The 23,573-nt window shown below is 39.4% G+C and overlaps 1 protein-coding gene across 9 annotated transcripts in view; it reads left to right on the forward strand.

The window, feature by feature from the left end:
- Window positions 1-23,573, forward strand: part of LOC310756452 (contactin-4) — a 536,818-nt gene that overhangs the window by 75,634 nt on the left and 437,611 nt on the right. For 7 of the 9 annotated variants that reach the window (XM_083600569.1, XM_083600561.1, XM_083600559.1 and 4 more), the window contains exon 2: window positions 12,747-12,787. The exons of the other annotated variants lie outside the window; for them this stretch is intronic. The gene's annotated coding sequence lies outside the window, so the exon portion shown is untranslated. The remainder of the gene's footprint in view (window positions 1-12,746; window positions 12,788-23,573) is intronic. 9 annotated transcript variants of the gene reach the window in all.

A 23,573-nucleotide genomic window follows, 5' to 3' on the forward strand; every position in this document is an offset into this window, starting at 1 on the left:
CAAGGGCAATGACGTGTGATTTGTCCAGTCATTTATAACTCAAGTTTTATTTTTATGTTTCTTACCTTTCCAACAGTGTGAATTGCTCTGTAGAAAGGTTTTGACTTAAGAACAAAACTCTTATTCTCCTACATGTGAGCAATAATGGCACACTTGAATCGTATTGGTTCGGGTCCTACCCTCCGAAGCAGAAGAAAATAAGTTTGCTCCACCTTCCATGTATGACAACCCTTTATATACTTGAAGATGGCTATCATATCTCCTCTCAGCCTTCCATTTTCCAGGCTAAACATACCCAACTCCATCAACTGTTCCTCATAAGACTTGGTTTCCAACAACAGGTTTGGTTCAAACAACAATGGTCCCAGAAAAGAACCCTGCGGTACCCCACTTGTCACTTTTTCCCAGGATGATGAGAAACTATTTGTGAGCACTCTTTGATTCTCCAGAGGTTTTGTTTTAATGAGGACAACATTTGCCCACCACCAGTCCGCATGGACATGTTTCTGTGTGTTGCGTTACTCCAGAGGTTTGATTTCTGCAATGGCCGATTTTCCTCCTCTGTGGGGGCACCCCACCTGCATTGCTGTTTCAGGACAGTCCACTCTGCTCTGTCAATTACAGATAGGTAGCCATGTTGGTCTGCCATAGTCAAAACAAAAAATTTTTTTTCCTTCCAGTAGCACCTTAAAGACCAACTACCGTATTTTTTGCACCATAACACTCACTTTTTTCCTCCTAGAAAGTAAGGGGAAATGTCTGTGCGTGTTATGGAGCGAATGCCAGCGGGGGGGGGGGGTCTGCTGCAGTCATGAGCAGAGGATCCATGGTTCCCTTTCCTTCCCTCCTCCGTGGCTCGCTTTGAAACAGCAAAGAGGGAGAGGAGCCGCTTACACAGGTGTAAGCGGCTCCTGTCTGGTTGGCTGCTTTAAACCGTGCTGTCTGTCCCTCTCTCCTCCCCACTCAGCTCGCCTCGCTAAATAGCAGCAAAGCTTTTCAGCTCTCTAAGCCGGGGAGGAGGGAGAGAAGCAGAGACTGCTTGTTTTAAAGGAGCAAAGTGGGAGAGAAGAGGAGCCTTCTCCCCTTATACCCCTCTTCTGCATTATTAGCAGCATCCTTCTCCACCCACCCCACGCATGCTCCTTGTCCCTTGAATGCTTTTCCTTCCCTCCCCACTTAAAACGTGGTTACAAAGCACGGATCCACATGGATCCTCGGGATTTTTGCATTGGGCTACCCCAAACTCACCGTCAGATCACATGTCTGTGGCCACAGCATGAACCACAAAAATCATACATCCACTGTTTCATTTAGAATATTTTTTTTCATGTTTTCCTCCTCTAAAAACTATGTGCGTGTTATGGTCAGGTGCGTGTTATAGAGCGAAAAATACGGTAAGTTAGTTCTTGGTATGAGCTTTCGTGTGCCTGCACCGTGTATCTGAAGAAGTGTGCATGCACACGAAAGCTCATACCAAGAACTAACTTAGTTGGTCTTTAAGGTGCTACTGGAAGGGAAAAATTTTTTTTGTTCTGCTCTGTCAATAAATTCTTCATCTTGCCCAATAGCTTGAAGAGTGAATAGGTGGGCCTCATGTTGCTGTATCTTCTCTTCCAGCTTCCAGCAAGGCAAATAGCTTGTACTTGCTATAGGTGTAGTTTTGTGCATTCTCAGACAGGAAGGCAAACATGGCACAGCAGCTCCTTCATTGTCCATGTCCATGTCCACTGAAAGACAGCACTCCTGACCTCTCTCTCAAACTGCCTCAGTAAAATGCTGTTTACAAGTCCTAGTCACAAGCTTCCAGAGCCTGCAAACAGCTAAACAGAACTGCTACCGGCTGCTAACTTGATGATGGTGGCTGGGAAGATTGGGCTCCAAAGCCCAGAAGCCCAAGGTTGTAACCTGTATGGTAAAGGGCCAGTAAAAGTCAAACAAACAAAGCAGACACATAAATAAGTAAAACTAGCAGGACATGAGTGCAAGAGCTCTCTTTCCCCTGCTGGAAAAGATTTAGAGGTGTAACATAAATGTACTTGACACCGAGAAAGCAAACTTGCATTGCCTCCTCACTTAAAAAAGCAAAACAAAAACTACCTAAGATTGGCATACCATGTTAATTATACATTGTTATAAGTGGTGTAGTTGATTTATTCTATGCAAATAAGGAAAGAATCACTTAATCAGCAGTTCAAACACAGTATGTGTATCAACTGAAAGCAAAGCAAATTGCAGTGTGTTTTATTTCAAGCTGAAAGGTAATGAATATGCCGGAGTGTCATAGTATGAACTATATTTTTAAGTAATCATTTATTTTCACTGACAGGTGCACTCCTCTTGCATTTACCTAAGAAAGCTGCTTCCCAGCATATTTTTTCATATATATCCTGTATCTTTATTTTTAATACATTGGAGTGCACAGATGATTCTCTCTAGAGCATATGAAAAGCATACATTAAATAGGAAGGAAAAGATAAGGTTGAACAACTAATATCCTTGGCTTTTAAATAAGCCTGTAAATCATGCTTTTTTCTTTACTTCTGACAATTGTTGCAAATAGGTCGGATATCTAAGGATGATATTGTCAATACAAAGCCAGGAAGGTCAGTGTTCATTTCATTTGTAAAACTAATTACATCAAACAAATTTCATTTTCAAACCCCAAAATCAATTGATGTGTATAAATCTGTTCCCTAATGATGGATACATTCAGTTTGTTATCATCTTGTAATGTTTTGAGATTCAATTTTCACTTTTATGGAAGTGGTGAGCAAATTGCTTTTGCTTGTTTTACTATACAGTATTTAACTAATCCCAACACTAGGTATTTCCCCAACAGAAAAAAAATGATACTCTCAAACTGTTTATTCCAGAATTAGAAGCACTCATATAAACTCTCATTCAGTTACATAGAATTGTGTACTAACTACAACAGAGTATCGGCTTTAAGGTACAATAGGCTCACAATGTGTGGGGGCTACCCTCTGGGAGGGGGTGTGTGGGTAAAGGTGAAATTGTCTATACAGGAGTCAGAACCAGCCTGGAACTCCCCCACCCAACCCCCTCCCATGCAGCCATCCTGACCTTTCTGAAGCTGGTTTCCTGAGCAGGTCTCACTCCCACTTCTGCAAGATGGAGAGCTTTTAAGCTTTGCACCTTGCTTACTAGGCTCCACGAGACTTTCAAGAATCTGGGCTGTCCAAAATCTTGTGAAAGCCCCCTAGAACCTATGTGATACCTTCCCACAGCCTGGTAAGCATGTGTGTTTAACTTATGCGATTGCACCTGGCTGGCCACCAAGCACTTAGAGCTGCAATAGCGAACACTGAATGCACAAGTTGTGAGTTGACTGTGCCCTGATCAGATATCTTACTTTGTTTTCTTGGTGGGTAGTGAACTGTTATAACTCTGTGAATTGACTTCATTTTACCAGCACAAAAAGTAACTTACAGCACCACAGGTAGTACATGTTGTTGTTTAGTCATCTTAGTCGTGTACGACTCTCTGTGACCCCATGAACCAGAGCATGCCTTGGAAACTCTCACTTTCTTCTCAAAGCTTCTCCTTTTTTATGTGCATGGAGTTTTCTTGGCAAAATACTGGAGTGGATTGCCAGTTCCTTCTCCAACAGGTAGTACATAGTGCTTGCAATTTCCCCATCCTCAGACCTTGCTAATTTGTACACATGTGCCACTCTGTAGCTTTGATTACAGCATCATATTCTACACCCAAAGTATTGGAAGAGGCCCTGCCTTGTATGCCCTGGATTTTATCCAATACTAGTCCTACTTAGGGCAGAACCATTGAAGTTAATTGAGATGACTAATTTAAACCCGCTAGTTTCAATGGGTGTACTCTTGAGTAGGACTTAGTTGGATACAACCCACTTTGTTGTATGAGTGCACGATAGCGGCTGTTCATATTCTTACCTAAGGTACTAAAATCAACAGTCTTGCTTCCAATTAATTTATTAGGAAAAGCACCTGGACACTGCAAGTTCATACTGATTTGTATTACAGAACAAATCACCCCAACTATTCCTCTTTAAGCCTTGAAAGTTGGCTTGTGGAACACCTTCCTTCATCAGAGAGATTACACTTACCAGACATGTTTCGACTGATGTCAGACATTGTTTGTATGGAAAGGAAGTGAATATGCCTAAAATGTGTATAGAATGGATTTTAAGTTTCAGGTTTTCAAAAGTGTCTCACTCTCCAGTTTAGCTGTCATCACCAATCTATTGTGTTAATGACAATGAATGAATTCATGAATAGGAGTAGAGCCTGTGATCCAAATATTGTATGACAAAAAGCTGTGATGTACTTTATAATTTATCAAGTACAGCTGGAAGATGAGTTAAACATGGCATTCCTTTTGGGCAAAATCACTGTTTCCCTGCACAAGAGAGTCAGCTTTCCTCTTACTGGCCCATTGTAGACTTAGGATGGGAGGGAACGGGCCTGTCAAGATCACAGTTTCATCTTCTGGTAGTGGAAAGGGGTGGAATGGAATGAAACTATAGTACCACACACTTTTTAAATAATGCACTTTAGTAGGATTCACCATTAGTAGCCCTGAAATTGTAACATCACTAACATAGTCATATTATTAAACATGCTTTATATTAAATATTACCACTTGATGCTTATTTTCCAGTATGCCCAGTTAGTTCACTGGATTCAAATGCATCCTAAGTTTTCTATATCAGGGGTTCCCAAACTGTGGTCTTTACATTGGTAATCTTCACATTCTAGTTCTTGTATAAAGAAATCTACATCCTCCACTTCCAAGCAAACCATGGTTTCTGATAGAGACTCCAGCCCAGGCTCACTATCTTAATATGAGTTTTCTTCATCATCATCCATTTGTTCCCTTCATAGAATTTCATATCAGAAACTCTGATTTTGAATGGATTGCAAATACATACAATTACCTTGAAGTATTGCTCAGGACCGCCTCTCTCCACATGAAGCTACCTGGGACCCTGAGAACATCTTCTGAGGCCCTTCTTTATGTTCTTCCTACATAACAGGTCTGGAGAGTGGCAACATGAGGACGGGCCTTCTCTGTAGTGGCTCTTCATTTGTGGAATGCTGTCCCCAGAGAGGTTCCGCTGGCACCTTCATTATGCACCTTTAGGCGCCAGGAGAAAATGTTCCTCTTTAACTACTCCTTTGGCTGATTGACATCCGGTACCCTTTTGAAATGTGTTGTAGAAGGGGGAATTATTGGGTTGTTTTTGTTTTAATAATGTATATTATTATTTTTATACCTACTATTTTATGTTGTGAACTGCCCTGAGATCTATGGTTATAGGGTAGTATACAAATTTAATAAATATTAATAATAAAAATAATAATTAAGGATAAACTGGTGACTCTTCATGTTTGAGCCTTTTATGGTGCTAGAGTTCTCATCCTGTTCAACTGGATGCCTGTCGGAAGCTCACAAGCAGGATCTGAGTGCACTTATTGGTATAGAGCAGGTTTTTCTTTGTAGACAGGATTCTTGAAAACCTCCTACACATTTTATTTTGCCTTTAGTGAAAATTGCTTTATGCAAAAACATTTTCTGTTTGATAGACAGTTCTAGTACCAAGTCAAAATGGATAGCGATGGAATCCCCCATGGCTTTTGAGATTGCTAACATATACACAGAACAATTGGAAGATACGTTTATGGAGTGGAGTCCACATTTTCCCCCTCCCTCCATGAAGTGTTTCCTAATTGATGTTCACGCTATTTCATATGAAATGGGGATCTTTCTTTGGGTACAGCTGAGAGAACAAACCTCAGTTCTGATGGGCAGAGTAATATTAAAAGAATGTCACTCGTATCTTTGAATCCAATGTCATACTACTGTTCTTGACATTTACAGAAGGATGGCTATGGAAATTGCTGAGAAGCTTATAGCTTCACACAGTCTTACTGTAATGCATTATATACTGTTGTATAGGAGAGCATTATGTTTGTTTCACGGTAATTTCATAGTTATGACTCCCAGCGTGATCTCTGCTTGTGAAAGATGCAAGCACTTGAGTTGACGGAAGCTGACATACACTTGTTTTAAAGTGAAATTGCTTTGGACTTGCTGAGTACTGGGTGTTAACATAGTTTAAATGTATTAGATTTTAAGTGTAGAAATATGGTTTCTGTGTGGCCTGTAAGGATATAAGAACAACAAACACCTCAAATGTGTATCTACAACAGTGGCACATACTGTACTTCAAAGAAAGATGGGTGAATTAATTTTTCAGTGCAGTGGAATTAAAAAACCCTCATCTTTCCTTATAGCTGATCCTTCTAAAGAGAGAAAAAAGCCTATAAGCTTCAATTCAGGCTTTTTTTTTTTTTGGTTTTGAAAAGTCTCATGGTTTGTATATTTATTCTTGTTCAAACACACATCTGCAGGCACAGACAAATATTACTAAAGTAACAAAATCAAAGCGGAGAAAAAAGTCACTAATAAAATCACAACACACATTTTTATTAGTGCTATTAGCAATGAACACCATATGTCATGGAACTTCTCAAATTAATGTGACGAAAGGGTAAAAAACTAGAAATAGTGAATAAGTGAGCAATGGGAATAGAGTTTTCAAAGCTATGAATGCTTGAAAACCTATTTTTTGTGATTTTAGCTTTATTTTGTACACATAGCATCTTTTAGTGATTCCCACTCAGATCTGGGATGATGGAAGTGCCTAATAGGTCTTAGAAACTATGGATATTCAGTGAACTGCACAACTATATTATGTGCCCAATAATGTTTTCAGGTTTTGGTGTTAGACTAGCAGTGGCCCTTCTTCCTGGATGCCTGCTTTGCAAAATACTTTTGAATCTGCAGGCTTGTTCAAAAATAGTTTGTAGCATGACTGGAGGTTCCAGTATTTGGGTTCTTGAGCAGAAGGTCTGTTGCTGGAGGTCCTCCCTGAATTTGACATGGTGCCTTCCAGTAGTGCTCCACCAGTAATGGGGCCAAAACTGGAGCATTCCGGGGAGATGTCTGGGTGGCCAGGGACCCATGGAATCCTCAGCTCCCTTGTGGGAAACTACTGCCGCTTGAGAGCTGGCACAATTAATTCATTCCCATTGGATGCAATGGGAAAGGGGAAGGGGGGGAAATGGTTGTCTCCACCTTCTGCCTTAGCCAGTGCTGGCAGGGCTTAGGAAACGAAGGTTGCTGTTCTGCAGATTACCCTCCACTGCTAAGAGTTCTTTGTGGTTGTCTGTGCAAAGGGGGAAAGGGAGAAATCCCACTGGGCATTCGCAAAGCCTTGGACCCCAGTTCCAGATTGCAGCCTGCATGTGATACTTTGGGTAGATCCTTTTGTTGACCATCAAGACAGCATTGTCTTGGGCTGCCATACGTCCGGATTTCAAAGGTGGAATTGACATCTGGGGGGATTTCCAAAAGGTGTGGCTTTGTCCTGGATCTTAGGCAAGTTAATTGAAAATTGACAACTTTGAAAGCTTAAAGTTCCCCAATGTCCAGGTTTTCCTTAAAAATCCTCAACAATTTTGGTGGTATCTTGGTTTTTACTTTTTGAAATATGGCAACCCTAGCTTTGTCTTTAGCTTGCTTTATAAACTGCTTGACAACAATCAGTCCTCATCACATTGGTTCATATGAACATATGTGTTCAAATGAATTGCCTCCAGTAGTATGAACCTTTAGAGTTTATATCAAAGTCTACATAGCTATTACACAAAATCTCAAATATTTGCCTTCTTGAGCCATCGTTATGTACAGATTTGGGTAGAGCTCAGTCTCTGTCTCTCGAAGCCTCGGTGTTATTCCCATTCTGAGAGGCCTCAATTCCACACACTTCAGATCAAGCCATAATGCTTGAGCTGGAAGAAAACTCTTCCCTCCAGCTAATCTGAATGAAAGCTACAACAGCGCAGAGAATAAAAGATGTGGCACTAATACTGCAGGAACCGGGCTGCTGCTCTCTCTTGGAGTTTATGAACATGACTCACAAGTGCTGGCTAAGACATGTCAAAATTGGTCTCCAGGTTAGTCTAATTATATGTGCGTAGCACATACTTGTTATGATGGAGCTGTAACCCTTCCATTCTGAAACAGTAACACATAATTCTACCTCCAAAATTATAGCTAGCAAAATTGTTAAATAAGCTAGGAAGTAAGTGAGTAGACTAATGAATCCAGTAGGAGCTTTACTTCAAGGTTCAATTAAAGGCAAGGAATAGGATATTCTTTTCTTTCTATTTTTTGCAGGAGAATAGAATAGCTTCTAAACATACTTTGGTAGTTCTATACAGTGGTACCTCAGGTTACATACGCTTCAGGTTACAGACTCCACTAACCCAGAAATAGTGCTTCAGGTTAAGAACTTTGCTTCAGGATGAGAACAGAAATCGGGCTACGGCGGCGCGGCAGCAGCGGGAGGCCCTATTAGCTAAAGTGGTGCTTCAGGTTAAGAACAGTTTCAGGTTAAGTACAGACCTCCGGAACGAATTAAATACTTAACCTGAGGTACTACTGTATAGCTACTTATTTTTTGCTATGCACATTGGGTTGCTTTCTCATGGCAGTTTATTCATTTCTTCAATGTTTCTCTGTTAATTTCCTTCTTATAGTTGAGCTTTCACACAAGCTAAATACATTTCCAGAGATATAACAAAATATAGCTCATGCCATTTGTTCCCAGAAAAAAAATAATCTGCTTGTAAATAACATGTTCCTTTGCTACTACATCTTTACTTGCTCCACATCACATATTGCATTAGGTATAGGGTAGGTGTGTCAGCTGGGCCAAATGTCGTGCACAGGTGATGTGCTGTCAGGCTAGCAGAAAAGCCCTTCTGTCTGTTGTCTCATGCAGTAAGCAGAAACAGACACACTGCTTCTCAGTAATTAACTTTATTGCTCAGTAGCCAAGGAGTCAGCACATGACACATCCATCAGATAAGCAAGTCAGTTGCAGAAGCTAAAGTCCCTCTTCATCCCTTATTTATACCTCCCTCCTTGCGTTTTTTTTTGCTGTGACTCGGCTTTTGCTGTGACTCGGTTCTAGCTTTTTCTCAACCCTTCATTCCTGCGCTGAGAGCGAGGGAGGGGAAGGAACCAAATCAGGACTCTATTGTAGAGCAGGAGGCACAGCCCTTGTTCCTTCTCTATCAGCATCTGTGGCTACTACAAGCCTCTCCCCTTCACCCAGCGGCGTAGCTAGCCAATCGGGTGCCTGGTGCGGATGTGTGTCCTGTAGCCGGGAGCAGGGCGAGCCGCCCATGGGGGTGGGGTAATCTGCGCCCGTGGGGGTGGGGAGATCAGCCTGTGGGGTGAGCTGCCCATGGGGGCGGGCAGAGCCTCTCCGACGCCTCCCCCTCAGCTTTAGGACGGCTGAGGGAAAGGCAGTATGCAGACGCAAGTCCCATGCTGACTTTTCAGGCAGCGCGAAACCTGCAGGCACCTAAGCCACCACGTCACTCCTAAAAAGTTTCGTGAACCCATTTTTTATTTAAAAAAAAAACTCATTTTGTCACACACTCCCCTCAGTGATGACACCCTGCTTTTAGAAATGGAAACCTACTTTTAGAAATGGAAAGGACCCACCTCCCTTTTAAGTAGACAGTATGTAACTAGAGAACATGTTCTCCTTCATACGAAGAAATAATCCAGTATTGTTTTTTCGCAACTCCTGCCTAGCAGCTCTTCATAAAAATATTGTGCCTGCTCCACCAACCAACCAGCCAACCAAAACCACATTACCCTTTGCTTTTAGGCAAACTCTCTCCCCTGTATCCACTCATACCTAGACTGTGAAGAGCTGTATTTAAGTGGGAAAGCATCTGTTTTGCATGATGAAGATTCCAAGGTTCAAACCCTGGCATCTCCAGATGGGGCTGAGATTGGCCCCTGCCTGAAATCATGGAAATTGTGGAAAAGCCACTGTCAGTCATTGTAGACAGTACCAAGTCAGATGGTCCAATGCTCTGACTTGGTATAAGCTAGCATTCTGTGTTCCTGTGTGTTCATTCTGGTACACCCAACAATCCATTCTCAATAGCTAGGAAGAAAGCACAGTGAACACAATGATTTCCTCTGCCAGAGTACAATCCGGGTTTTGTCATACTTCTTGGCAACATCTGCATTCTTCAGAAAACAGCAGCCCAGTGGGGAGCTTAGGAGCAGTTGGTATAAAACCTATATTTATATCTTTTATCTTAAGCAGGGGATTGGGGAAAGAGGCCAGTGATCTCTAGACAGTGCTTTATTTCTGACAGAATGCCATCACTCCCCGCTCCACAATTGGCAGCCATTGTGTGCCGTGACACTTTTATCTAGATGTAAGTACTGACACCCCATTTCTTACCCAAAAAAGCACTGGATCAAGCTAATTGTTCGCCTGCAGGTGCTGGTGCAAGTCCATGGAAATGTGGGGCGAGGGATGAAGAAGAACTCTAGGAAATGAGAGGCAAGTGCGAAGGAGCAGAACAGTATATGCATTCAAGTGGGAACTGAAGGAGTTTGAAAATGATGTTGCAGTTTCCTGCTCTGTATGGTTTAGGTGTTCTTCTCTTCACATATGGAGAGAGGCAGATTGGCTGTTCTCTGTGGCTTTGTCTTGGGATGTCGGAAAATTCCACCAGAAACAGGAATGGAAATTGCAGAGAAGTAATCAATCCAGTGAATGTGATTGTTGTTTTCATTCCACAAATGGTACCTAATTGATTACTTCCCGCCTCCCTTCTCATTATATTTCCCTTGCATTAAAATAAATGGTGTTGAATAACATAATTAATTATATAAAAACACTTAAGAAATAGGTTAGCTTGAGAAATAGTGACTGGCTGACATGACTGACGTGAGATGCGAACCTTGGTGTCATCAGCCCTAGTCTCACTAACCACTATGCTCTACTGGTTTTCCAGTGATTTAATTGCACAGAAATGGTTAACTAGAAGTGTTTGTGAATATAAAAAAATCTCCTTTTTGGAATTTTAGATTTTGTCTCCAGATTTTATGACCTTGTGTGATGATGTGCATGCCCCCCCATAGTTCCCTCAAGCTGTTTGTTCTGCTCCTGGATCCACTACTGTAACTTCATAATATTAGGAAATGGACAAAAAGGATCACAATACATTTATTGAAATGGAATAATACAGTGTAGGAACACTTAATGGAACAGTCTTTCTGTTTCATGCAGCTGCATGATCTGTCAAGGGAGTCATTCTAAATCTTCTTTCTGGCCACTTGATGGAGGCAACAGCTTAAATACTTTGATCTGTTTTTTTAAGTTGATGCTCCAAGTAGTTGATTAGATGCTGATTTGTACTGTAGTTTTGTGAGTTGTGTTTGTAGTCTCCATGTTGTGTGTCTGATGAACTTTATATATTATAAACATACAGCGAAAACCATTTGCTGGAATAACAATTACAACCCATCATTGCTGCTAAACACTGAACTAGGATCTATTCGGCTATATCCTAGAATGAGAAGTTTAGTAGAATGCAAATATTCTTAAGTGCTTCATATTTTAACATTTTCCGAGGTAGCAGCATGATTTTAAAGTAAAAAAGAAAATGGGCATGGGTAAAAGCAATGTATATCTTCTTTAAAAAGTAAAATAAAACCTTAGTTCTCCATTCAGGTAGGTAGCCGTGTTGGCCTGGCACAGTCGAAATAAACAAAAAAATAAAAAAATTGTCCAGTAGCACCTTAGAGACCAACTAAGTTTGTTCTGGGTATAAGCTTTCATGTGTATCTGAAGACGTGTGCATGCAGAACAAACTTAGTTGGTCTCTAAGGTGCTACTGGACAATTTTTTAATTTATTTCGACTTAGTTCTCCAATTTTGATTAAAATCACACTTATTCCTGTGGTACCAACTTCATGACCACCCACTTTTCATATTCACTACATCCTAAGCAGCAACTTCTTTTTGTAGTAATTCCATCCCAGTTTCCATGAAAGGCACCAAAATCCAGCATAAAGGCTCTCCTGACAATCACCTTTGGCTTTTAAATCCAGAATTTGGACCCAGTCATTTTCACCCCGGCCATTTTAAGGGAAACACATGCTGAGATTTTTTGTGCAGCTGGAGACTGTTAGTTCCAGCTTTGAGACTGCTGACTTTGGCACGCTGAGAGCATCTGGGCAAACAAGAGAAGCGGAAGGTTCCAGAGGGGCTTGGCAGGCTGAAAAGAGCTTGTTCTGCCCGAAGTCAGTTTTGGACAGCTGGGTGTTGAGTCCAGGCTGCCGAATGATGAGGTTCAAATAGCTACAGGTGGAATAGCTGAACTCAGAGCATTGAGAGCTGTGCACACAGGAGGCCTGAGAGTAGCGTATAGCTGTCAAGAGCTGCTCAAGAGAGAATTAAGAGGTAACTCAAGTAGAAGGAAGGAAGCAGTGATTCATAGAGTGGAATAATCCAGGGGAGTGCTCAGTTTGGCATTTTTTGTTTTTAATTCATGATTTTGCTATGCTAAATTAGCCTTGTACATGTGGATAAATATTCAGATCCCTTTTGTGTACAGGAGGAATATTCGGAGGAAAGCTAATTCTTGTAAGAATAGCGTAATGTTTCTAAGCAATAGAAACATTACTCTTGCTCAATTTTATAATTTGTATTGATTCATAATAGCACCTCCAAACAATTTTCAGGGAAATGGATCAGTCTGCTTATATTCACTGTTTTTAAAATTGAAGGCTGAATCTAATTAGTAAAATAACTTATTTTAATCAATACACATGGTAACATTACATATGTGTTCTTACAGGTGATGGTGAACTGAAACAGGACTCTGTATCATGCCTTGAAGTAAGTAGAGTTTGTATCTTAATGTTGTTGGTTATTCTATCGCATCATAATGATTTATCTCTTAATATTTTGTCCCAAGCTTCTTCTGAAAAATGGCAACTTGTGATGACAGATGGGTCTGTACAAATGCTTGTTTATTTTCATCTGAGGCAAGATCAGGGAAGGGGGGCTGTTCACACGATAAATTCTGGGGGGAAAACACTTTAGCCTATCATTTGTTCAGACTTACAATGTGAGATTCAGAATTTGAACTGAGTTGAATTAGAGGTTGGCAGTCACTGAGTGAATCAGAAGTTCTGGACAGATTCACATAGACCCTACTTGGTACCTTAGGTTGATAGCATTGGGAGTGTGGAGCAATCTGAGAGAATAATTCCTTAGATATACTTTCAAGCTAAATTCATTTTTTTTGTTAAATTTTATGAAATCTGTACGTTTTGGGGGAAAGCACAGTTTTGAAATACTGTGACTTCAGAATAGGCATGATCCAATCCAGAAAGTTGTTTTGAAGTAGTTCAGTATGTAGAGCACATTCTTTTTTTCCACTCAACAATACATTTACAAACAGTAAAATGCCTAAAAATAAGAGGAAACATATTGGGCCTATTGTTTGAAGGCCAATTCTTTGCTAAAAGATGAGTTTCCTTATATCAATCATAGTCTATTGAAGGAGGTTATGCCATTGCAGTATTGGTACAGCTCGCATTACATTCTTGGTCCTAATTGGTGTAAGTGTGGGTCCTCTACTAAGTGATAGAACACCTGCTTTACATACAGAATGTCCAAAGTTCAGTCCCTGGGATCTCCAGGTAGGTCTAGAAGAGCCCCTGCCAATCAGTGTAGATGATAATGAAGAAGATGGGTCAACAGTCTGAATCAGTATAAGGCAGCTTCCTGTGTTCCTTGCTTGTATAAACTGTTATTGTGTTATTGTGAAATCAGTTCCATGATTTCTCAATGAAATTGAGTAAACTTTGATTTCACGTGAAGATAATTTTACCTTCGAGTTACACTAAGATGGTTGAATCATAACTACCTTGCTCGTTCCCTAATGTAGTCCCTATGTCCCCTGAGAGACAGGTGACACTTGAGAAAGGTGTGGGATTGCTGCTGAAGAGTGAAGTTGGGTGGAAAATGCAGAACCCACCCTTGTGCAACTATATATGCCATCTTCATGCACTAGTATCTGTTCGAATCCTGCTCTTTGCAGATTTTCAGATTATTTAGATGTGAGGGAGAGATGCATGAGTGAATTGTATTTCCTGTTGTTGTGCAGCTGATGTGATGTTCACAAAGGATGTTGAATAAAGGAAGTTATAGACTCTGTATAAAAATCTAATGAGCAGTTTATGTGCTACAGTAGTTTATAAAGACACACAGAATTGCTGAGCTTGAAGTTCTATATGGGACGAACTAAAGTGTTGAAACCACGGCTGCTACAGCTTTATTTTTGTTCACACAAAAAACCCAAAACATTTTAAGAATGTTTAAGAAGGTATCTGAAGAAGTGTGCATGCACACGAAAGCTCATACCAAGAACTAACTTAGTTGGTCTTTAAGGTGCTACTGGAAGGAAAAAAAATTTTTGTTTTGACTATGGCAGACCAACACGGCTACCTATCTGTAACTGTCATTTTAAGAATAAGTATGATAAATCCTTGAAAGTAGTTTTTATTGCACCAACTCTTTTTGAAGGAGCTCTTGTCTGCAGCTACGTGCCAGGCTACTTCTGTATTCTGTGCAGTCTACAAAGTCTTCACAATCATCTTTTGAAAGCTAATATGTAGGGGATTTTGAAATTTTGAAATCAATTAATAATCTACTGAATCATTTCCCCAGTGCTGTTCTTTTACTCTCAGATTTTATTACTCTGTCTCTACTGAGTGGTTGCAGACGAGCAGATCATTAAAATATTTATTTTGTCAATTGTTCTCCTTTTTCCAGATTTGAATTATTCATATGTTTCTCTTGGGTTGCTAGCATGTTGTTGAGAATGCTAATTGACCTTATTTTATTGTTTGAAATAATAAGAGAATTGAAGACATTTTTTTCTGAACCGGACGATTCAGTTTCAACTCAATACGTCTTTTCCAAAACATTTTCCCACTTCTTTCTATTTCCCTCTTTTGTTGTGCATTGTTTAGACAGTTTTCAATTTCCAAATATGCAGAAAGGATTTTTATATTTAATGCAGGATTTTTAGATTCTCTTCTAAGAAGTGCAGTGCTGGGAATTCTACAGTTAATGCTGGATGCAGTGTTTTGGCACACTGAGAACTCTTCATATGCATTATCTCAGTAATCCTTTCAGTTGACCTACAAGTTAGATCAGTATTATTATCCCCATATTGCTGTGGGTGGCTGAATGTCATCTAGCACGTTCATAGCACAGATGTAAAATTTGAACTGGGAAATTTTCACAGCTCATATTGTAACACTTATCTGTCTGTCTGTCTATCTATCTAATGTTCACCCTGCTTTTCAAATGAAAGAGCCCCCCAGATTGGCTTATAAATATCAGTAATAAGACAGTCCTTGCTCATAGGCTTATAATCTACATGACACAAAAGGAAAAGCAATTTGGAGGGGGGGAAAGCAGATTTCAGAACTAGTTATTAGTTAATGTTTTAAAGGGGATCCAGGTTGGTTGTTCCGGGAGAGTTTGTAGAAATCATCATTAAATATAGAATCACCAAGCGTACAGAAGAACAAGTCTGGCTGAAGAAGAAAACAGCATGGCGTCTGCAAGAATAAGCACAATAGAGTTCTTTGAATGTCAATGAGCATATAGATAAAGATGATCCAGTCAACACTGTGTGCTTAGACTTTTCAAAAAGAATTTGATGAAGGCTTGCAACTTTTAAGGAAAGTTACTTCCTGAAATGATTACCTGTTTCAGTAATATCTGTATTTCTCCATGTAAATCTTTTCTACTTCCAAGTGAATACCAGTAAAAGGTAAGAGGAGAGGGTCTTATACCCACGGATATCTGAACAAGTGCCCTGTATGTGAACCTGCTGTTTACTGATTATCTTAGATAGTTTAGTGTTGTCTTCTTCAATTTCATTTGCAAATCAAATATGGTCCAAACCCAATTTGTTTTACATGGCATTTTTTTGCCTACAGTATTTTTCCATATTTCATGATATACGAGTAGCACTGTGGTTTACAAGTGAGCATTTAGTCTTCTCTGCAATCATTTTGCAGCTGCTGAATATTTATATTCTTACATCAAGCATACATGAATCCTACTATAATTCCTTAATGCAAATGTGACATTTTATGCTGACTTTGTAATATGCAAAGAACGTTCTGCTGAAGTATGATAAATTCTTAAAAAAAACCAAACCCCATTCCTGACCCCCTTACTTAGTACAAGTCTTTACTATCATTGGCTTTCCCTGTTTCACTTTATATTGTGTGTGACCCTTGGAATGTAAAAGTGTAATTTGTGTCCTTGTGCAAGTAATTTCCTTTATGTTTGGTGCGTCAGCTGGATGCTTTCCTAAAATAAAATTTGATCCACTAACTACTCTGAGCTGATCCCTAATGAATGATTAGTGTTATTGGTTCTCCTGGAGAACTTAGGAGTTTCTTCTTCAGCATAGCTTTATTTGCTTCCATTCTTTGGTCCATGGTATACATGGACTTTTTAATCCCTTGTATTAACAATATCTCCATTTTTGTTGCTCAGTTCCCCTTCTTTACTTTCCAGTTTCTTTGCCACATAATTCCTTTTAAACCACCTTGACCTTTCTATGGTCAGCTGTGCTTGATTTGTAAGGACATTTCCACATTCAAAATTCACCAGAATAAAACTTCTCCAGTGCTTCTTTACATGCCCTTCTTATGGCTGAGTCATTAGTTGATACTTTTGGTAATTGTGGTGAGCTTCACACTATGCATTCTGCATTCTGTATAGCACTAGGCCTTAAGAACTTAAAAGACACGTTGGATCAGACCACAATATCTGGTTTATCATACTGCTTCCCACGGGAAGGCTGCAAGCAGGGCATGAAGTTGACAGCACTTTCCTGCTGTTTTCTTCCCAGCAACTGATTAATATAAACTCAGAATTTGGCTAATTGCAAAAGTTGGCTTGCACAAAATGTGGCAGTGTGAAGGGCTCCTGTTCACAAAGCCAGCCTGGATTACATCACCATTCTAAACCCCCCCCTTTCAGCTGATAACCACATTCTGTGGTTACTAAATATGCTGTCTTCATTAGTGTTTCGGTGTTGTTTGGGGAGATGATGCAGGTAATATGCAAACCAGTGACACTGACCTGCTGTCCAGCATCTCCTATAATGGCCTTATTCAGATGCTATATTGAATCATAGTTTGAAACAAAATTTCACACAATGCTGCTCCCCTACTTCCGCTGCCATACTGCAGACAAAACAAGCCAGAGTCTGGTTCACTGTATTGTCTGATCCAAGACACTTGATTTGTTTCCTACAAACAAATCGTGGGTGATAGATAACCATGGTTGTTGTTTTCTTTGCTTAATGCTCATAGCTCATTTGTAAGAAAACAAGCCATGACCCTAGGTTAGACGAAATAACAATTCAGGCTATGCTTCTTGATCTGAAGCATGGCAGCAACAGGAGTGAGGGAAGAAACAATGGTTTAATGTGATGTGTGAGCCAAGCCAATATCTAAAGTAGAAAAATTGTATTTTCCCCTGCAGACCAATGTGCAAGCTGCAACCACATTAGGACATCTGGCAGTTCACAGTAGGAAGACATGTGGAAGTTAAGCTTCAGGTGTTGTTTATACCAGGCTTCAAGTTAAAACTGTACAATCATAAATTAAATCACAAAAAATGAGAGAATAAAATCATGTAGATTTTTTAAAAGAACAAGAGCAAATGAACTACTGAGAGAGAGAACTAGAGGTAACCTTCCAGCCTAAAGGTAAATGTTCTTATCCATTATTTAGAATTACATTATGTGGTGACCCAAGGAGGACCTCTGGCTAGATTGGAACCACAGCTGATACAAAGTTTTGCTCCATGCAATAGATGTCCCACAAAAAAGTTTCCCCATATAAGGCCTCATTTGCAGATTTTAATGTTTGAGGATGTTTGTACGCAGGATATTACAAAGAAACATGGACAACACAGAACAGAAGTTACCCGTGGTTCCTGACACCCTGCCTCTCCACCATCAAATAATGGCTTTCATTAATACCATAGAAGTTACTACTTCCAGTGATAGGCTTGTCTTTTGCTTCATTCTTTGTGGTATCATTGCAGTGATTTGGTTTAATGAAATAACATAGTTACTGTATAGGCATTCCCTGTGTCTTAACAATTTAAATTCTACTCAAGTACTCTCTATTTTAATGCAATACTTATTTGGATTAGTATTCTGAAGTAGTGTCAAACATCAAATACAGCTAATTTTCTCCCATATAACTAGATTTCTGTATTAAAAAAGTGTAAGCTCTCTGGGAGAAAGAGAAAATGCTTGAGTTTTTAGAAATTGTGTAGACATACCCTCAGGTTAAACAGAGAGCACAAGCACCCAACAGAAGTCATCTTAATATTTCTGCGATAGACTGCTTTGTCACATGTATGTCTCAATGAATCACACAACCAAGTATTGTGTTTCCCATGGATTCAGTGTGATGTTTGGCCATGATAAAATCTCTGCTTATCCAGGGATCACATTAGATGCCCTAATCTGTTTCATAGGGCTGCAATTTGGGGATGAGAGAATTTGGGGATGAGAGAATAAAAGAATAAAAGCACATTGTACACTGAACTATGGTGTTGAAATGATTGATAAGTAGTCACTTATTAGGCTTGGCTAAGCTGGATGCTGCTGTGCTTTGTTGCTAGATATATAGTGTAAGGTGGGAGTTCTGTCACAAAATTCAAGTTTTTGTATGTGTGAGTTCTCATCAGGGCAGCACTACTGAAGTCGCCATCTGATCTCAGCGAGCTAACCAGCATTATTATATTTTCAGCAAATAGTAAATTGCTTCTTTATAGTTTGTTGTATGCTGCATCCTGGAACCTTCAGGATTTAAGCTTGTATGCTACATCTAGAGATGATGTAACTGGAGAAGGATGTCCAGACGATTTTGCCATCTATGACTTGCTCTTGAATTCTGTTTATTGATTCTTGTTGCTCAAGCACATAATGCTCCAAAAACCAAACCAAGTGCCTATTAAGTCAGCAAGTGTCGTTGCATGTTTAGAAAGGAGAAAAATAAATCTGTATTAAGCAAATCCACTTTTCTGCACTTAGCTCAGGATGCTGAATAGAGATCATTATGGCTTTCTAGGAAAGCTAAGAACTAATTCAGTTAAATATGGACTGCAAATAAACATTGCCACAAACTGCTGTCACCAGCAATTGATAATGGTGATGAGTTTTTAATCTGTATTGCACAAATGGCTATTATTATTTTTTTTTTAAAAAAAGGCTTCCAGTCTGTCCACTTCAATTGTGGGTTTAGGGATTTTGTATTATCAATGTAATTTCTGCTGAAATGAAAATAACACATGATGATAGACATAGCGTGAAATATCCAGCTATTGTACTGTGTGCTTTGTATATAGCATATTTGAATGGGACATGTGTTAAATATGTCTTTATTGAAACATTTACTAAGTGTGATGGTGGTGGTATAAAATTGTCTCCATGTAGGGCACTGTGAGTTGGCCAGTTTTCTGGCACATCCATTGAGAAGTGGCCAAAATACACCAGTTTAATAATGTTTCTTCTTGGAACAGTTTGTGTTGTTCTGTCAATTGCTTCCCTTTCACCTACAGTTTGTGTTCCATATGTTGTCTTGCCCATTTCAGTGCATCAAAAAATGGAGGAAATTGCAGGGGATTGTTTTTCTGAAAACCCAATGAGTATTCACAGTCTTTTCAGCATTTAAATTGGGAAGGTTATTATTCTACCCAATCTCAGGACCTGATTTTCTCTTCCTGGTTAACCATTTTCCTACAATGAAGATGGCTCCTTCCAGATTGAGGAGTCTTGTAGCTGCTGTAGCTACAAGTAAGTAGATTGTAATGATTGACGGGCAGCATTCTGGGATATCTAATGGAGAAATAACTTCTTAAAAATAAGAGAAAAGTAGGGATGAGGGGGAAATTCAATTCAGTCTGCATCCTAGATTCATACTTTCTGAAACAATTCATGAATTGAACCACAGATGTCATGTGAAAGCCACACTTCTCTGAATTTTGCAGTGTAGTTCTACAGCCAAGGAATGTGCACAAAAATGCATATACTAAACTGTAGATTAAAAATTTGTATACAGATAGAAATAAATTATGAAAATGCATTATATAAGAGGAAATTGCTTTGCATTATCAGACAAAAAATGTATATTAAGTAAAGTTCACAATGAAAGCATGATGAAGAAGAAGATGAATATTTGAAGATTCAGGACAGATAAAAGAAAGTGCTTCTTTATGCAGCACATAGTTATCTGGAACTGACTCCCACAGAAGGCATGATGGCCACCTACCTGGATGGCTTTAAAAGAGCATTAGACACACCTGAAGGCAGCAATGCTTCTGAATACCAGTTGCTGGAAACAATGGGAGAAGATTGTGCTCTTGTGCTCAAAACCTGCTTGTAGGTTTCCCAAAGGCCGCTGTAAGGACAGGATGCTGGGCTAGATCAGTGGCCTGATTCTGCAGGTCCTTTTTATGATTTTTTTATTGTTCTTCATACTTTTTAATTCTAGAATGTTGTGTACATGTAAGCAAAAAGAAATGCTTGATCTAAGTGTTCCAACATTGCAACGAGGGGAAAATGAGTGAAGTTTCTTTAACAAATATGTTCATGTTGTAACTATTAGCCTGAATTGCATTGTTGAGAAAGTGAACATTGTTGAGAATTGTTGAACAAGTTGACATTTTCAGTTGTGGAGAAAATCTGCTAAGTGGAAAAACAAGTATGCATTGTCCTGACACCAAAGAGATTCAGTCACAAATTGCTTACATGTAAGGGCAGCCAAGCACTTCCATTGCACTCGTGAGTGATGTTTTTAAGGCTGTTCCTTCTTGTTGTTATTACAATCAAATGTAAAGCAAGTCAAACAGAAGTAGCCTTTTTAAACTGCTCAAAAGTAAGGAGCTAGAGTTCTAATGTGTTCAAAAGTGGCTAGAGTTCTGGGCTAAACTGATTTTTATTAAATAAAAGAAGGTAAGGAGTTTTTAGTTAAGAGCTGCGGCTGCTGCTGTCATGAAAAGTGCTTTTGATGACCTGGTTTGTAAAGAAGTTCACTATTGTGAAAAATGAAATGTTGGGGTGCTAGAAGGAAAAGGGTGGAGAGATACTGGGTCTGAAAAGCATTTCAGGGAAAGGGGTATTTTACTAAGATGGATTTCTTCCCTCAGTAATACTTATCTAGTGTACCTATTACATTATTTTTCATGACAGAAAGCGGTGCATGTTTGGCGCTTGGCTAAGTAGTTACAGATCCTCAGATATTTCCAGTACTGGCAGACTTCTGGTTTGTTCTGTTTCCCCATGTGATGTAAGTAGTGGAGAATTTGTCTTTCCTGAGGGTAGAGCAGTGGTTCCCAACCTCCTCCCACCGACCACTTGATGATTCTGGTGGACCACTGAATTGTTTTTCTGCCTGTTGAAACAATGCTAATGCACTGTGCTAGATGTTGTATGGTTTCTAATTATATTTTTATTGCGTCTTCTATTTCTCATGTCATATTTTTTATAAATTCTAATACAATAAAATACAAAATGAGAAATAAAACAAGCAATAAAAATAGATTACAATTAAAAACACATGCAAATATTTTTATGCAGACTTGCCACGGACCACCTGAATGAAGCTTGTGGGCCACTGGTGTTCTGGGAGCCATAGTTTGGAAATCCCTGAGATAAGAGTATTTTGCAAAAGCAAAATTTTAGATGTAGATTCTAAGATGTGAAATTTTCAACTGCAGAATCACTTGATTGAGCAGGCATAGCCCAGTTTTTGACTCTGGGTTCAAGCTGGGAGACTTCTGTCATAGACTTGTTCAAGGACTGAGAGGAGACCTGCTTTTCCTCTAACATTAGTGAAACAGACAAGTAGAAACCCAGTGAGATGGATCTGTTGCTACAATGTACTGTTTGACACTCCAAGGCCAGACACATTCACATAAAATAAGTCTACTCATGAAAAACTGACATTTTGGGATGAAAACTCTGTTAGACCTCCTTTAGCATATTAGTATGGGCAGGAACATTGGAACATCTATAGCTGTATTTCATTATTCTATTTAGTACTCTCCATTTTTAGTCCAAAGGACTCCCAGAATGACATACAGTGGTACCTTGGGTTACAGATGCTTCAGGTTACAGATGCTTCAGGTTACAGACTCCACTAACCCAGAAATAGTACCTTGGGTTAAGAACTTTGCTTCAGGATGAGAACAGAAATTGCACAGCAGCAGCGTGGCACCAGCGGGAGGCCCCATTAGCTAAAGTGGTGTTTCAGGTTAAGAACAGTTTCAGGTTAAGAACCGACCTCCAGAACGAATTAAGTTCTTAACCCAAGGTACCACTGTAAATTAATAAAAGAACAATAGAGATACTATGCAATAAAGCAATACATAGTGCTTAAAATATCACAGCAAAATAATGCATGGCTGAGTAAAATAAAAATAAAAATTAACAGCATCATTCCATCAGCCTTGCAGTGAAAAAAGACAGTATCCACAAAGAAGATTTGTATTGATTAAAATGTCCAAGGTGGATTTGTAGATGTCAAAGATATTGACAATTTCAACCCATATTTGCTGCATTAAAAACAAATGCCTCAGAAGGTAAACAACTGTCACCATGTATGTGTCATCATAAAGTATGGAGGGCAAGAGATCTTGCTGTTCATGTTTAAAATGTGAAAGGCAACATCAGGAATATCATAAAAGGGTTGCATATTACTTACACTTTCTCATTCATGCTACATGCCTTGGAAATTGTTGTGGTACTCTTTGAATTATAGAAATAGAGAATTTCTGTAGAAAGTAGCAGGATATGGTTGCTAGTGCCTTTCTGTTAGTCTTCTTTGACAAAGTAAGGGGATGATAAATATAGTAGGCCATACAGGTTTTACAGGGTAGAATGCTGTGTAAATTTCAGATAAGCTACCAGCCACTTTGAATGATCTCAACAGTGCTCAAGTAATCCATATGTAGGCAAAGCTTGGTTCAGTTGTGCAGCATGCAAAAACGGGCTCACTCCTTAGAGTAGACTCACATGAAGTTGGGTTTATCATGATGAATGTTGTTTTTCTCCAGTACTGGGTTGTATCCGACTGAGTTCTATTCAGAGTAGACCGATTAGAATTAATGAACCCAAGTTAGTTACACCAATTCATTTCAGTGGGTCTACTCTGAGTAAACATTGGTTCAAACTAGATCACTGGTAATAATGAGCTTTTGTAAAACCATTCAGAAATGTTCTAACTACTGCCCTGTTTGCACACAACAGAGTATAGAATTAGTGATAACGTCATAAAACATGTTCCAGTGCTTTGTGTAACATGGCCTAGTTGCTGCTGTATCATAAGTCCCAAACTTCCTACATGTTCAGTACGAACTGACCTAACACATCTTTGCAAAAACCAATTTACAAGTATTATATTTGCACCACCGTTTAGCTGGTTTCTAAACAACCTCAGAAAACTGAAATCCTTCTATCAGCCACTAAAGAACAATTACAGCATGTAACAAACATGCCTCTGTATGTGGCCTTTCCGCCCAGTTTCTTACAAGAGCATTATTGTTCAGTCCACTTTCCTCCTAA

This window comes from Podarcis filfolensis, assembly GCF_964270895.1.
Source record: "Podarcis filfolensis genome assembly, chromosome: 2".
Lineage (NCBI taxonomy): Eukaryota > Metazoa > Chordata > Lepidosauria > Squamata > Lacertidae > Podarcis > Podarcis filfolensis.